At 37.7% G+C, this 10,698-nt stretch overlaps 1 pseudogene; it reads left to right on the plus strand.

The window, feature by feature from the left end:
- Positions 1–10,394, plus strand: part of LOC102871266 — a 76,549-nt pseudogene extending 66,155 nt beyond the window's left edge.
- The last annotated feature ends 304 nt before the right edge of the window (positions 10,395–10,698 follow it).

Genomic DNA, 10,698 nt, shown 5'->3' on the forward strand with positions numbered 1-10,698 from the left:
TGTGTGTGTGTGTGTGTGTGTATGCATGTGTGTGTATATGTGTATATGTGTGTATTTTACATTCATTGCTATCAAACTGGTTCCTACTCATAGTTGACCCTCCACCATCAAGTTTCTAAAGTTCTAAATGACACTAGGATAGGCTGTCTGTCCATCCTTCTCCCTAGAAGCCACTGGTAGATTAGAATTGCCAGTTAGGTACAACCTTTGGGTTAGAAGTACAATTCACTATGGATATTGCCACCAGACATCTCTCTCTCTGTCTCTCTCTGTCTCTCTCTGTCTCTCTCTCTCTCTCTCTCTCTCTCACACACACACACACACACACACACACACACACACACACACACATGATTTACTTATTTTAAGGAAATGGAGAAATGACTCACACAGTTGTTGGGGAAGCTTGTAAGTTGCAAACCTGTGGGTCAAGTGTCAGGCTGGAAGCTTCTGATTCATGTGATGTGACGAGCCTCATGACCCTCAAACGGCAGGTTAAAGAGCAGACTGCTAGCTCACATCCCAAGAAGTAGTGATCAGAGGATGATAAGTCCATCTAGATGCAGTACTAAGAGAACACGAGCCTTGCAGGAACATTCATAATAATAATGGATGTAGGTCACACCCCCATGGGAATTCTCCTTTCAACTGATTAGTTGCTTATATGAGATCATAAAATGGAGATCATAAAAAGATTACATAATTGTCAAACTACTGAGAATTAAGGTTAATGGTTCAAATTCACTAGCCACTCTGTGAGAAAGATGATTAGTCTACTCTTAAGTTGACTCATAACCTTGGCTATCACATATTCACTTAAGTTCTTGAAGGAGGGTCTGGATTGGAGGAAGAATAATGTCTCAGTTGCCCCCAGCCCTGATCACTCCTTGAAGAAATCTGATAAAATCTAACCAGATCCTGATAAGGCTCTGGGCCTGATCACAAAAGCCCACACCCAAGTTAATGAATAGGAGGAACCACACTGCAAATTCTAAGGCAAAATATTATCTTCCTCAGTTCTCCCCATAAACCTCTGTAAAAAAGGAACTGTCCTTGACTGCCCATGTACCATTTTGACATTCTCTGTTCTGGTCACTTGACATCACTCTCAGATCAGACCATGCAATGAAGGCGTATTTGTTTCTTGGGACCAGTTTCTTTTTTTCTCTCTTGCATGTGCTCAACTCTTTTTCCTACTTAACAGTCCTAGCTGGTTATTTTTTTTTTTTAACATCTTCAGATGAGGAAACTGAGGCCCAAAGACAGAAAATCGTATCTCCCAGGTTATTTCCAGAATTAAAATCTTGTTGTGAACCTTTATTGCTAGTGATGGATCAACTTTGAAGAAAAAAAAAAAGAAATAAAAAATCACTGCACATTTAAAGAGTTTACAGGTGAGCATATTGACAAAAGAAGCCAGAAGAAAACATTTGAAATTTAATTTGGACAAAAGAAAGTGAGATTATAAAGACGGGGGAGTGATAATATAAATGTTGCCTTACCATTATCTCCTAATGAAATGTATATACATGAAAATTTAATTTACCCATATCTCTAGAGACAAGTTTTACGAATAACAGTATACCAGTCTTTATCTTTTACTAGCAAACTAAGCTGCCTGAACCCCGAAACCCACTATCCCTGAGCTGATTCCAACTCATAGTGACCTTCTATCACCTTACAAAGCTTTCAATCTTTGTCTCATCTTTTTTTCTCTCTTGGAGTGGCTGGTGACCTTTCCAATCACCAGTCTTTCCACTAATAGACCAACATACAACACTTTGTACCACAGGGCACTTTAACCCCAGCCCCCCCAAAAAACCCCCAAAACCAAGGTAAAAAGAGATCTGTCAACAAAGCATCATTCGTAAAGGTTGTTTTTGAGTGTTTTCTTTATGCAATTTTACCACTACAAAGAAGTAGAAGAACTGCGGGAGCCTAATAAAATATCTTTAAAAAAATATTCTCAATTAAATGGAAAAAATACACACAGGTAATAACACAGAAACAAAAGCAGAAAAATCACAGCTGTATCCTTTTCTATTTACAAGGCATAAGAAAAGCTATTTGCAAGGTGATAATAGAGAAGAGAAAGCTCAGAAAAGCTTTTGAAAACCATACAATGGCTTTTCAGTCTAAATTTCTTTCCTCCCCCCATTGCCATCTCTTCTCTCACTTGCTGAATTTGATTTAATTTATTCTTGATGGTTACTTGGACACAACATACTGCTTTGCACATTCCTGTTGCAAATTTGTTTTCCTTCATTTTAAAACTCAGTCTGGGAAGACTGAAGTGTATGTGGATGTGTGAGCTGCTGTTGCATACAGGGGAGAAGAGAAGAAGGGAGCTGGTGTAGTCTATGAATTACACATGTTGAGAATATTTAGCATGGACAATCTTGAAGCAGATGTGTCTGATGTATTCAAACATGTGCATATTCAAAAATCATGAGAGGTGTTAGGAAAGCTGATCAGTTCCTTCCATACTTCCTGCCCTAGAGTGTCAGAACAAAGGATCACTTGATGAATTTGAAGGGCAGAAATATGGGGGTTGGGAGGTGGGGGAGGGGTTGTGAAATGAAAGGAAATTCCACTTCACATTGCATTCATTCAACATTCTGAATCTGCTTCCATGGAAATCTTTGATTTAATGTTGCAGTTGGATTTTAATAAGGTTAATTTTCTGACTGATTGTACCACTTGTAGAAGCTTTAACTGAGAGAAAGAAGAAAGAAAGAAAGAAAGAAAGAAAGAAAGAAAGAAAGAAAGAAAGAAAGAAAGAAAGAAAGAAAGAAAGAAAGAAAGAAAGAAAGAAAGAAAATCTCAAACTTTGGGCTGTAAACAATCCATAGTGCTGTGCATGGTGTTGGCAGAGTCATTCAAGGCAAAGATGGGGCTTATTTTCTTTGCAAAAGATCAGAGCTTTTTGGATTATTGATGAAGTAGACAAGCATTTTAGCTTTAGAAAATCTTACTCATGACAACATCAAATCAAGTTTGTTGAAATGACATTCTTTTTGGTGTTAAACTATCATTTTATAAAGGAGCATGGTTACACCCTTCTTAAAATTTTTATTCCTTTTTCATTATAAAAATAACACACTCATTTAAAGAAACTAGAAAATTAGCAGAGGAAAAATAAGTATTACACAGACATAGCTACTGCTTAGTTTCACCAAATTTCCCCCTATTCTTATATTTCCTATACAAAGGATTTCTGTTTGCTTGCTAGCTGACAGGTATAATATGTAATGTGCTTATTTGGAATTTAGCATCTTGGCTTTCTAACATTCTGTTGTAAATATTTTCTGTTATTATATTATCTTTGCAATCATTGCAAAGGCTATATAACATTTCTCTGAGATTGTAAACTGTAGTTTTACTTAACTATTCTACTATTATTGAATATTTAACTTGTTTTCTATTTTTTTGCTATTGTTTAGAATTATTTTCTTGGAATGAATTCCTGCAAATAGTGTTACCAAGTCAAATAACATGAATATTTAAAAAGATCACACTAATTTGAAATGCAAATGACTGGGAGAAATAGATTGATAGGTGTGTTTGATTCCATCATTCAATATTCAAATAATAAAGCAGCCCTTCAGGTGGAGAGCAGCACTTACATCAATTGTAAGTTGGTTTTGTATAAACTGATGTCAGCTTCATTATAAAAAAGGGAATTGAGGTCTCTGTTGGGTGTCAGGGCTCTTAATAAGCACCCATATCATTCCAAGTGACCATTAGCTTCTAAACCAGTTTGTTGATTCATGCTAGGTAATCTTTTGTCATTTTCATAAAGCATATGCTCAAATTCTCCTTGTGGAAAACATCTACAATTGCTACCCTGAAGCTTCTTAATGGTATTTTCCTCTCACTATTTATACAAAATTGAATTTGTTTTTCTTTGTCCTCTTAAGTGACAAGGAAATGCACCCAGGCACACTCAAGGGCAAATTTGCTACAATAAATAACATTGGAGGTGGGTTACCCCAGAAGCAAGATAAGCACGACTGACCGATTAGTAAGTAAGCACAAGCAAGCCCAAGTTTGCCTTGTTTACTGGGTACTCTGTCCTTGACAGGGATTGTAATTTTGAAAAGAGGCCTTTGATTTTATAGGAAGGTACTGGTGGGACTAAGGGAGAAACAGACACCAGTCATACATGGGAGAAAAGTCTTTGATGTGGGGGGGGAAGATGAGAAATCATTCAGTATAGATTAGTATAGGGGACTCGGCTGATTCAGTGGTAAGGAATTACACTGCCAACAGAAAGGCACATGATTTGAATCCACTAGTTGCTCCACAGGAAAAAGCTGGGCAATCTCTCCCTTTGTCTCTGAAAACTCTCTGGAGGGTCAGCTATGAGTAGGTTCTGACTCAGTGGTTCTCAGCAACACCAGATTAGTATGTATGCACAAGCAAACCCATGCTTGCTTTAGTTACTGGGTGATCTGACATGGAAAAGATATCACTGGATTATGTTTATGAAAGTATGATTTAGAATGGAAAAATGCTTAAGTGGATTTTTAGAGATTTTAAAACAGGAAGCTCTGGTGGGAATTGTGTTGCTAATCCCCCCACAAAGTTGTGCCTTTTGTGAGAGGCCAAAACTACCAGCAATTCCTTAGGAAGAAGGTGGGGAGTCTCCTCTTGTGCTATTCACAGCCTTGGAAACCTGATTGGGGGCCAGCTATTACAGAAGCTAACGTAATGGCAATGTGAGGGAGAAGAATGAAAGCATTAAGCATTTATATTTAGATAACTCATCCATGACTACTTAGGTTGAGTGCTTCCAAGAGCTAACATTCCACTGGGAGAGTCCTGGGCAAGTTTTGAGGTAGCAAGAACTTCCCATCTCTGCAGTCATGGAGTTCCCTTTATTCCAGTGCCAGAACTCGGAAGCCAATCACCATTTTCCGGCTGTGATGAGACCGGAACTGTCGTTACTGTATCCCTGCTTTGAGACCTTGCTAGTCTTTTGCTCTGGCTATTATGTATATTTGTGATGTTATATGTCAGCCTCTGGCCTTGACAGCAGATGTCACAGATTTCAAGTAAAGGAAGGTTGGTTCCAGGGTTTAGCGAAGTCAAGAGTTGCAGATGACATTAATGAAAATCTCTGGAGAGAAGATTTTTTTAATGGAGAAAAATAAGGTGATACTCTAAGGCTGTTGTTACATGCCAAGTTACCTACAACTCATAGTAACCCTATGTACAACAGTTCTGAATCCTGCTCTATCCTGAGCCAAACTTTTGTCTCTGGCATACCTACTCTCATTATCCCAGTCACTGAGTCAATCCATCTCAACCAGGGTCTTCCTCTCTTGCACTGTCACTCCACCCTCCCAAGAATGACATCCTTCTCTAAGGACTGCTCTCTCCTTGTAATTTGTCCAAAGTTTGTCAAATTGAGATTCAGAATCCTTGCCTCCAAGGACCAGCCTGGTTTAACCCTCTCCAGGACAAACCTGTTCGTTCTCTTAGCAATCCATGGTATATTCAATACTCTTTTCCAGCACAACAGCTCAAAGGCATCAATTCTCTTTCTATAGTCCCTTGCCATTGTCCAGCTTTCTGATGCATAGCAAATAATTGCAAAGACCATGGCCTGGCTAACCCACAGCAAATTTTGTTAGTTCAGTATTGTTTGGTATAAATTATCAACATTTAAACACATACAGCTCAGTGATAAAAGACAATGCAGGTTTAATTCTATGCCACCAAAATAAAGCCAATCCTAAGGTTCCATGGACTACCAAAAGAACAGAGATGTATCTTGGAGAAAGTGTAGCCACAGTGCTCTTTGGAGGCAAAAATGCTGAAACTTCATCTCATATGTTTTGGGCAAGTTGCTAGGAGAGGTTATTCCTTGGAGAGGGACATCATGCTCGGAAAGGTGGAGGGAGAGTGAAAGAGAGGAATAGCTTCTCATAGCAGCATGCCCAAAGTATGTGAGATGAAGCTTTATCATCTTTGCCTCCCAGGAGCACTCTGGCTGCACCTTCTCTAAGACATATCTGCTTGCTATTTTGATAGCCCAGGGGATATTCAGTACTATTCTCCAACACCACAGTTCAAAGGCATACATCCTTCTTCTGTCATAGCCTCATGAAAACACTTGAAAGATTAAGTCATAGCATTAAGAAAAAGAAAGATTAAGAGAATCACCAACATGTGACACAGAGACATATGCTGTGGGAAAAATTCTATTCAGAGACTTACTCATTACAAGGTTGCTACAGTTTGTGGGAAAAAAACCCCACAACCCAAAATCTGTGAAACTAATAAAGTTAAATGTAACAAAATAGAGCCTGCTGGAAAGAGGCAAATACACAGGAAAAACCAAGGTATCTTTTATCTTTTTTTTTTTAAAATGTAAAGTGTAACCCAGGTTGCATGTCCTTAAAGTAATAGTGTGAGTAGCAACTGTTTCACCACTACCACTACTTTCCAAGCACCCACCCACCACCACCCAATCGCATTCTGTCTCATTCACTATGGTTGCCACCACTTTCTAGTCATTTCTCACATGTCCTACTTCAGTCATTCTCTGAATTGAGAGCAGGCCAAGAAAGAATTGTAGGGTGCAGCCGCATATAAATGAATGAGACAATATCAAGTCTTCCTCATGAATTTGCTAGTCTTTTTGTTAGGACTCAGTATTGCTGGATCTTCTAACTCCCTCAACTCTACTAACACTCCTTAAAGCTATTTGCTTTCCAAAAAAGTAGCACTTACCTATACAAATCCTGGGTTTTCTACAGCTACAATTGCATGAACAACTCTGTTCATGTTAACAATGCATTTGACTACACATCTTTTTAAAAATATAGCATGAGAGATCTATCCTTTTCATTAACCAAAATTCTTTGGAATTCTTTGTTCATGGCATTAGTGATAAGTTAGTGGGAAAGTATAGCTTAGTCATTAAAACCTGATGTATATAAGAAACTATTGCTAGGATTATTTGACTCTGGAGGGTTAAACTAGAGGCTAGGATGGAATAGAAAATTCTTTTGCATCATAAAACATTGCACAGTGGATAAATTTCCAAAACCACATAAGATGTAATTTCTATTTCAAAAACTCCAAACTAATGGTATTTTAAAATAACATATAATAATGTAACAGAATGGATTTCATTTTAAATAAAAAGACAGCCAAGCTACAAAATTATGTTTACATTTGATCCCAATTTTGCAAACTTAAAATTCTATGTACATATAAAAGTCTAAAATAGTTAAAAATGTTCATTGTGATAATCTTTATGTGATGGGATCACAGGTATATTTTCCTTTCTATATACTTCTAAATATCTTTAAATAAAAATGAGTATTATGATTATAATGTTGAAAAATTATGTTACAATTTCCAGTTCCAAGATGAAAATGTATTAGCTAGTTTGAGTTCTTTTGTTCATTTCTCTACAGTGACCAACTTCATGAAAGTGCATTTTGTTTGAGTCTTTAGGATGTTATATTGTCCTAATACTCTCTTAGTACTACATCAATTTAAATGACATTCCAAAATCTTTCTTTAAAGATATTCCCATTAATATTGTAATGAGACTATGTGATGTGCGCTGAAATTCATATCAAATCATTGTTGTTGCTGTTATTGTGTACTGTCGAGTCAGAACTGACCCATAGCTGACCCTCTGGTGGGTTTTCAGAGGCAATTAATCACATGGAAGCAGATTGTACATATTTCTCCCAAGGAGCAGCTGGTGGATTTGAACAATGTGCCTTTGGGATTATAGCGCAGCTTCTTACTATTAGGCTACCAGATCTCCCTTATGAAATCATTAGACATATTTGTTTTTTCCCTTTGTAATACAGAACTTATACTTCTTTTCTTATTCCTAGATCTAACATTAGGCCAGTCCATTTTACAGACAAAGCAAGAGAGGAAACACCAAGAAATAAGAAGGGAAGACAGTACCTGTGCTACTTAATAGCTTGTGACACTTTTCTGATAAAATGGCAATTCTGAAACACTTTTCAAGAACATCTCAACACCAATAAACCAAAAATCCTCATTATTACATCAGTAGGCAACATCATGATGTTGTTGCTGATTGCCGTCAAGTCAAGCACAACTCATAGTGACTCTATGAACAAAAGGCCTGAGTCTTTCTATAACTATTGACATTTATCAAAGTTCATAGAGTTTCCAGAGGCATGTTGTTCATGATAGATGGAGACAATTTTGAAGTTGTCATTTTACTTGAATCCAGAATTGACACCCATCATAGCAGCAGTCAAGAAATCAAAAGACACATTAGACTGGGGAAATCTCTTGCCAAAGATCTCCTTAAAGTGTTAAAAAAAAATGAATGAATGGAAATCCAAAATCTCTGTAAATGTTCATTAAAATTAATACAATAAAATTTAAAAAAATGTCTGTTTAAAGACTAAGGTATACTTGATCCAAGCCATCATATTTTCAGTTGCTTTCCATGCATCTGAACGTTGGACCATGAATAAGGAAGATTGAAAGGACTGAAACCTTTGAATTTTGCTGCTGAAGAGTAATGACTACCCATGTAAAAAAAAAAAAAGACAAATCTATCTTACAGAAAGTGCAATCACTATACTCCTCAGAGGCAATGATAGTAAAACTCCATTTCACATACTTTGTTGTAAGGGGTCAGTTCTTGGAAAAAGACACCATGCTGGGAAAGGTAGAGAGTCAAAGAAGACTTGGAAGACCCCTAACAAGATGGATTGACACAGAGACTGTAACAGTGTAACAAGCATATCAGAGATTGTGGGGATGGTGCACACGAGGGCAAGGTTCAGATCTCTTGTTCAGAGTTGCTTTGATTCATAGTTGAATCATTGGCACCTAACAACAACACTCTCTTCTAAGAACTCCTGGTGGGGTTGTGGTTAAGACTTATCTCCTAGGCAAAAGGTTGACAGAGCTCAGCAGTTATCTTATGGGAGAAAGATATCTTTGTCTACTTCTCTAAAGACCACAACTTGGGAAATCTTATGGAGCAATTCTACTCTATAGAACCCACAGGTTCACTATAAGTTGCAATTTGACTCCATAACGATGGATTTTTTTTTTGTTTGTTTTCTTTTTCTTCTGAGTGTAGCAGAAGAGGGATGCATAAAAACAGCAATAAACTTATGTGTAATACATTCACAGGTACAGAAGGTGAACTTCTCTTTTCACTGTTTTGCCACATGCTTAAGCCTTTCTAACAGTAAAGTGAGAAACTAAGGTGCCAATTATGATAAGAACAATGTCAAAGTGTAGATATTTTTATATGGAATATTCTTTGTTTTGTGAGAAAAAAGTCATTGTATTAATAAATGAAAGATTTTCACTTTGAACTCTTATAAACAGAGACTGCATTTTATTTATTAACAGGATAACCAGATATTAGGCTTAAAACATAAAAATAAAACTCTCATAATATCTACTGAAATAATTCAATTTGATATTAACCAGTAGTGACCTCAAAGGGAGAGGCCTTTCAAGACATCTCACGGATTTATTTTACCAGGTGAAAGCACTGCATCGGATCAAAGTTAAGCTAATTACCAGAATGTGTTTGGACATCACTACTAAGCAGAGGCTGGGGTCTTTATAAACATCTCTCTTGCATTCTTGTCTGTAGATGAAACAGGGAGATCTCGTTTAGAAGACCGTTTAAATTATTCTTACCAAATCACTGAGCAAGTTTCAAATGACTTTACAGAAAAGTGTCTCCCTCAGGTATCAATTGTGTTCTGGTGCCCACAGCGCTCCCTCTGCTTGATCGGCCCTCAAGGTCCTCTCCCTGGCTTCATCTCTTTTGCAGCCCCTACTTCAAAAGCTGACGATAAAGGCCATTCTCCCAGGCATATTTTCCAACTGCAACTATTAGCATTTTCTCTTCATTTTTTTTTTTTTTTTTACAATTTGAAAAAGAAAAAAAGGTAGAATTCTTTCCCCAAATCTTTGCATCCCTTTAGGCAGCAGATGGGTAACCTGTAAGTCATTCTGCTTCCCTCCTTATGAGAAGGAAAATGGCAACCATTGTGCATGCTAAAGCTCGTGGTTTTTCATCTTTGTGCCTGAACAAGGGCACCCCGAAACACAATGGCCACATTTTAAGTAAGAGTAGGAAAGTGAGGATTAGAAATGTGTAGTCTTGCTCTTCCATCCTCTTCCTTGCTTTTGGCTGCTGGTTGTACCAGCATTTGGCCCGCAGGCCCCCACACCTCGCCGCCATACCTCACAAAATTGAGGAACTCAAAGACTTCCTGCTCGTGGCCAGGCAAAAGGATGCCAGATCTGTCAAGATCAAGAAAAGTAAGGATAATGTGAAGTTGAAGGTTCAGTACAGCAAGTACCTTTATACCCTAGTCATCACAAAGAGAAAGCAGAAACACTGAAGCCGTCCCTGCCCCCAGGTTTGGCAGTGAAGAAGCTGAAATGAACCAACGTGCTGATTTGAACCGTAATAAAACTTTTTAAAAAAGGAAAATAAGTTTCCAGTCTTTTCTCCCCTTTCTTCTTCTTTCTGGTGAAGGAGTATTCTGTTTTACAATCTCCCCTCTAACTTGAAAAACGTGTCTGGTTCTGAAAGTCTCTTTGTGACAGAGAGGCCTAGTATTTCATGAAGACAGATATGGACGAGCGCTGGCCTGTTCCTGCGTTAACTCAATGACCATGCAAAAGTAAACTTTTCTGACAGTT

Source organism: Elephantulus edwardii, unplaced genomic scaffold (assembly GCF_000299155.1).
Source record: "Elephantulus edwardii isolate Elephantulus edwardi_28Jun2011 unplaced genomic scaffold, EleEdw1.0 scaffold00156, whole genome shotgun sequence".
NCBI lineage: Eukaryota > Metazoa > Chordata > Mammalia > Macroscelidea > Macroscelididae > Elephantulus > Elephantulus edwardii.